The 7,003-nt window shown below is 41.8% G+C and overlaps 1 pseudogene; it reads right to left on the reverse strand.

Moving 5' to 3' along the window:
* Positions 1-3,812: 3,812 nt before the first annotated feature.
* On the reverse strand, positions 3,813-6,081 carry LOC113414864 (vasculin-like protein 1 pseudogene; annotated as a pseudogene).
* Positions 6,082-7,003: the final 922 nt, after the last annotated feature.

Genomic DNA, 7,003 nt, shown 5'->3' on the forward strand with positions numbered 1-7,003 from the left:
GCCATGCCCACAGAACCGGTAGTTAAAACAAAAAAAAGAATCTTACCACTGATTTAGGCCCATAGATACTCTTGGATTAAACTATTACTACAACAACAATCTATAATATATCTCTAGGGCAAATCAGACTGTCAGATTTCAATGCACTTTCAGTATGTATGAGAGTCCCTGTTTGTAAATCCTTTCCAATGATGAGAATACATTTTAACTTGTTTCCCATTCATTTACAGTCCTTTGTAAGGCAAAATAGAAATAAATATGCTGCCCAGTCTGAAGAAAGTCCCTTCTTGTTTGCAATTTTTCATTTGTATGCACTTATTTTAAAAATTAATTTATCATTATTTTTAATGATGAACATCAAAACACCATTTGTCCACAAAGCATGGCATTATGTTCTATAATAAAAAATAGACTTTTAGGGTCCTACAGCATGTTTTGTGTTTATTTAGCTGGTGGGTTGTCCTGTATTGAAAAAATTTGAAGGAGGAATGATGTGTATAACTGTTCAGAAAGATATTTGTTTTCATGTATGAAACTCACTAGAACAGGTTTTATCATGATTTTTATAATATTTATCAGAATCAAGGTTTTTGGAGGTAGATTACATGACTCTTTTCAAAAACTTTGCAAGTGTTAAGTATACTACTTTACCAGTTGTTAAAGTTGTTCCAGACCCCACTTTGATTTCAAAACTTATAGACTTCCAGCCTACAGTTCAGGAGGCAACAAGCTTTCCATCATCTGTGATTGATGAGGATGATTCCACTCAGGTAGGTGCTGATTCAAAGTCTGAGCTTGAATAAGGAATACAAAGCCCTAAATCACACCACCAGGCAAAAAAGAATGGAGCAGGAGAGGTCATCGTGGCACCTCAAGAGGAAGAGATGGTGATTTCTTTTATGAAGCACAGCAAGGAACTCTGGCTATTTAAGAGCATGCGTCAGACTTCTTCTCCTTGTTAGAAAAATTCTCCTGCTTTCTGAATCGTGTTCCTGTGACCTTTTCCTCTAAGGCTCTGTGATTTAGTTTGACTTTGGGTCAGCTTCTGTAAAATAACTGGTATTTAACCCGCTGACTTTTCTTGGCAATCGTGCAGCTGAATGCTTAAAAGCCAGCAGCTTGCAATTTGGCATAATTGTGAGTTTTAAATTACCAGTTCTTGGGCCTTATTTTGGCTACTGGTAGAAAATTTGCAACACAGTCATCAAATCATATCTATACCATCTGGGACTTAAATGTAAGCTCTTTCTCTTCCATCCTTTCATATCAATGGACTCCTGGCCATTCTTTTTCCCAGCATTACATTATCCATTGTTATCTGCAATAAAGCAAACTACCTAATGGAATAATACAGTTGGAAGAGACCTTGGAGGTCTTATAATCCAACCCCCTGATCAAGCAGGAGACTCTATACCAGTGATCCCCAACCTTTTTGACGCTGCGGCCCGGTACCGGCATCAGCTGGGTGCCGCGGCCCGGTACCGGCATCAGCTGGGCGCCGCCATCTTTTTGATGAAAAAGTGCTTCCGGTGACCTCACCGGAAGCACGTTTTCATCAAAAAGATGGCGGCGCAGCGTGGTGAGCTTTTCCGGGTAGAAATGGCTTTCTACCCAGAAAAGCTCACCGGAAGCACTTTTTCATGAAAAAGATGGTGGCGCCCAGCAAGCCGCGGCCCGGTAGGAGTTGTTCCGCGGACCGGTACCGGTCCGCAGCCCGGTGGTTGGGGACCCCTGCTCTATACCATTCCAGACAAATGGCTGTCTAGTATCTCCTTAAAAGCCTCCAGTGATGGAGCACTGACAACTTCTGAAGGCAATCAAGTTCCTGAACGTAAGGTTGAACTTGTGAAAGATACTGATTTGTGGTTAATTATGTTTGGTCTGATAGTTGGGAGACTGCCCAAAATCCTCCTTTCTATGTGAGCTTGTATTTCCAGAGAATACCTATTTCCTTCCACTTCTGTTCTATCAATCTTTGCCTGAAACCTTAGACTGTCTGCTATTGACCTCACCCCTTTCCTAAGAGGTCTGTAGGGGGCGTGCATAAGCGCACCAACGTGCCTACCGTCCCTGTCCTATTGTTTCTCTTATTCTTCTTTTATTTTTCTTATATGTACCCATTTCATGTATTCACAACTATGTATACACTTATACTTATTATCTTGTAAACAATTGGCAAATCAAATAAATAAAATAAATAAATAAATGATTCTTATCATAATTACAGGAGAATATTAAACCAGGGGTGTCAAACTTGCAGCCCATGGGCCAGATACATCACGCGCTGGCCATACCACACGTGGTTTAGTGAAGGGGGAAAGGTTGTGCTATAATACCATTCTATAAAGCCTTAGTAGGACCACACCTAGAGTACTGCATCCAGTTCTGTTCCCCACATTACAAAAAAGATGTTGAGACTCTAGAAAAAGTACAGAGAAGAACAACCAGGATGATTAGGGGACCCACATTACATATCTAATATTAACACAGTTGAGAAAGTCCAGAAATATTTCACAAGAAGAGTTCTCCACTCCTCTACTCATTGCAGAATACCTTATGCCACCAGACTCAAAATTCTAGACCTAGAAAACCTAGAACTATGCCGCCTTCAGTCCGATCTAAGTATAGTATATAAAATCATACATTGCAGTGTCCTACCTGTCAATGAATACTTCAGCTTCAACCATAACAACACAAGAGCAAACAATAGACACAAACTCAAGGTTAATCGCACCAAACTTGATTGCAGGAAATACGACTTCAGCAACATAGTGGTCAATGTCTGGAATACTCTACCTAACTCTGTGGTTTTTTTCCCCAAACCCCAAAAACTTTAACCTTAGACTGTCTACTATTGACCTCACCCCTTTCCTAAGAGGTCTGTAGGGGGAGTGCATAAGCGCACCAACGTGCCTACTGTCCCTGTCCTATTGTTTCTTTTATATATATTTTTATTTTTCTTACATGTATCCATGTATTCAAAGCTATGTTTTTACTTATACCTATTATCTTGTAAGCAATTGACAAATAAATAAAAAAAATATGAAGAATACAGGAACTGGGCTTGGATAGTCTAGTAAAGAGAAGGACCAGGGGAGACATGATAGCAATCTTCCAATATTTGAGGGGCTGCCACAGGGAGGAAGGGGTCAAGCTATTTTCTAAAGCACCCGAAGAGCAGAAAAGGACTAATGGATGGAAACTGAACGAGGAGAGATTTAAGCCGGAAATAAGGAGAAACTTTCTGACAGTGAGAACAATCAACTAATGGAACAGCTTGCCCTCGGAAGTTGTGGGAGCGCCATCACTTGAGACTTTTTTTTTTGGCAAACTGATGCAAAATATTTATTTCAAGTTAGTTATCTTTTGATGCAGTAGTTTTCCCCTCATACAGACTCAATGTGATAGTCACTTTTTTAAATCTGTAAATAATGTTATCAAAATAATCTAAATCTTTGAAATCCCACAAAAATTTTATATTTTAACAATCCACCCTGAATATCAAGGTTGCAAGAACACAAACAATTCCTCTTTACAGCTGTACCCTCCCCCAAAAGAAAAACCAAACATGCCTGGTTAAGTGATGAAGCTCCCTGAGCCACCAAAAAATAAAAAAAGTTCCATGTTATTAGCATTAATTTAACACAATTAGAACTTCCGTAGCCATTTTGTCATTGACAATGATTGTTTTAGCACATTATTGCCGCACAACATTTTGCAATGTGGACAGCAGTATGAGAAGCTTGTGGTTGCCCAACTTAAGTCTTTTTTGCATCCTTCTCCTGATGAGACTGAACCCATGCCTTGCTCCAGAAGATGGAATGGATTGTTCTCTATGAAGCACAGAAGGGCAAAATCAAAAAGTAGTAAGCAAATAGCTTTTTTCTTTGGGATATAATTCTGTCCCTTGTGCATGAAGTTTTCAATAATAAAAAACTGAACAGGCTTGAGATAGAATAAACTCTGCTTCATTTGAACCCCAAACATTTATGTGCTGAACTACAAACTGAGTTTGCTGAGTTGGTTTTATATAATGGATTTTTGGTGCCCAACTTCAGGCATCGTCGTCAGAAGTTTCACTGCTACTTGTTTCTGTGTCTGACTCTTCAAACTCTGTCTTAAAAGTGCTTCTCCAGTGGGAGAATAATTGACTGCTGCCTTGGCCTCAAAGAAATTCACTCTTCCGAAAACCATTTCTTCTTAGCTGCTCTGACTTTATTTGGAACTCTTTGAGCTCATCCTCTGTGAGGGGAAGGCAATTCTCATCATTCTCAGGATATTCCTGCCATCCCATTGCTTTCAGTAATCTGTGTTCTGCTTCTAAAGAATGAGAAAGATTCTCTTCCAAAGGCAAAGAAAGCCCATTCTGATGGCAGTTCTCCTCCCAGTTTTCCTTTGATTCTGCTGTACTGCCACCATCCACATCCTCCAGTTTGTTGTTCTCATGGCGCTCTGGCAATTCTCCATTCCTGTCATCCTTCAGAGCTTTTAAGAACTCACTCTTCTTATCTGTGGTGCGGCGCATCAGCTTTGTCAAGTGAGAGGAGTTTATTTCAATAGGAGGGGTGGTACTGGAGGGACTCTCTTTGGAAGAGGTGAGAACAGAGCCACTGGTTAACACAGCTGGTTTGGTTACAGACACAGGACTGGTAAAAGCTGAATCACGGCTGGAGGTTAGTGATCTTGGTTTATGTTCACTTCTGTTAGCTTTCCATTGATTTGGCTTTGATGGTGGTGCTGCAGGCTTAGGAACCAGATTTTTGTAGGCACTTGGGACAATGGGGGTTGCCTTGTTGCCATTTGAAAGCTGAGGTCCTGGTGATGACCAGCATCTTGGTAGGTTGCTTGGCACTAGGAGGATTTTCCCAAACACCAGATGGAGTTCCAGCTGGTTTACCCTGGCTGTGCTGTGTTCCAGCTTCTGGATTCAATGATGGAAAATCTTCCTCTCAAACTGTAATTTCTCCTTTTCTTCCTTCTCCTCCCTAGCTTCAGCAGTTGGCTTTTCCTGAAAAGCTGAATTCTTTTGGGAGTGGAAATTGCCATTCCAATGGCGATGAAATCCAGTTGTTCCTCCTCTCTGACTCATGCCATCATGGCCACGTGAAGAACCATGCCAACCTGGCTGACTGCCAGCTAGCCCAACATGATTTCCTTTAGAAACACCAGAATCATGGCGGTGCAGGGAAGGCTGATGCCAACAGTGTCCAACAGTTCTGAGGGGGCCATTATTAAAGAAACCATCAGAAGAGTTGTGCCATCTTCGGCTTACACCAAACCGGCCTTCTCCTCGAGGAAGATGTTCTCCATGCTTTTCAAAAGTAGCTCCAGGAGCCTTGGCAGATTGTGGCATAGAGAAGTTAAGCCAGGCAGGAACAAAGTCATGCTGCGCCATTTAGGTCCAGTGTCTCTCTTCAATGAAGTGAGGCATCAAACTCATGGCCAGGAGCCGGTTTGGCCTTTGCAGTCCACTCTCACTTGAATACTTTGATTTCCAGATTCCTTCCTTCGCCAGGGTGCACCTATGCCAGCTGTGTGGCAATGGTGAGTCCCAAAGGAAGCACGAGGAGCCGTACTTCATGCTGACTTCACCCCTTAACCCTCTAGCTGCTCATCTTAAATGCTCTCTGAACTCATATGAGGAAAAAAAAACCTAAAATGCAGTGTGCATTTTTGGAAAACTACATCTACATTCACCTCATTAAACTGTTCCCTGTTGTCACAATGCTGTGTAATTCAGCTAGTACATTACAAAACTAGTTGTCAAATTAGTACAGCATTCAGAAAAGCATGGTAATTAATGGTGAATTTCACAAATCCACTTTGTTCATCTTCTGCAACAAATAAACTTGAAACAAAGGGACGGGGAGAGGATGCTGAGGAGTCTTGAAAATTCTCGTATAGTAACCCTTTGTTCTTATTATTTGCTAAAATACAGGATTCATTTTTAATTGCTAAAAATTAGCTTTCTTAAAAACACTATTTTGAAAGGCTTTTCACATAATTTCACTTAAGTTTCCTTGGTAAGGAACTAAAAGCAACTTGAAGATACAAGATTCAATTATTACTGTCTTCCTACCGTTTCTACCATGTTTCTCATATAATAAGGCCGGGTCTTATTTTTTTTTGAGCCCCGAAAAAATGGCTAGGCTGTCTTTTCGGGAGTGACTTAATTCCCCCCCTCTTGCATCTTCGGGCGGGCAGCGACGGCTTGGATGTTGACCTTGGCGTTGGTGGGGCACTTCGTATCGGGGTCAACACAGGCAGCACCATATCTGGGTATGCAACAAAAGTACTTCCTAACGGCAAGCCCCCCCACCATTCCCCACATTTTGCATGTTTTAATATAGGCCTTAATTTAGGGGGAGGGGCTTAATTTCATTTCATGCCTATAAAACATGCTGGGACTTCCTATTGGGGGAGGCCGTATTGTTGGAGAAACAGGGTAGTTATGCATTCAATTAAAGCTAAAAGCAAAGGGCCAAACTGGCAAGCTATCCTTTTACCATATTTGAATTGCTGCCTTTAAAAATAGAGGAAAAAATGGCTGTATTTTAATCGAGTTCACATTTGGGCAATGGTCTTCTTCCATCAAAATGAGTAGAATTCACGAAGTACTCTCAGTTTCTTCCCCCGACGCTGGCAGCCACTCAACTCCCTCCTTAAAGTCCAGCTCCTCTTCTCTCTCTCTCTCTCTTTTTTTTCCACGCAAGGCCGTGCTTACAGAACCAGGCCCCAACTCACTCACCCACCCCACTCTCTCCGTAGCTTCAGTTCCTCAGACCGAATCATAACAAAGCTCTGCCCAAAATGGCTGCCTGGACCGGCCGAGGGCTGGAGTGGGCCATCACTTGAGACTTTCAAAAAGAGATTGGGCTGCCATCTGTCAGAAATGGTGTAGGGTCTCCTGCTTGGGCGAGGTATTGGACTAGATGACCTACAAGGTCCCTTCCAACTCTGATTATCTGTTATCTGTCATGTGATGATGCTGTGACGACCCCGT

Source organism: Notechis scutatus, chromosome 3 (assembly GCF_049901735.1).
Source record: "Notechis scutatus isolate UNSWTSFEM ecotype Mainland chromosome 3, rNotScu1.2, whole genome shotgun sequence".
Classification (NCBI taxonomy): Eukaryota; Metazoa; Chordata; class Lepidosauria; order Squamata; family Elapidae; genus Notechis; species Notechis scutatus.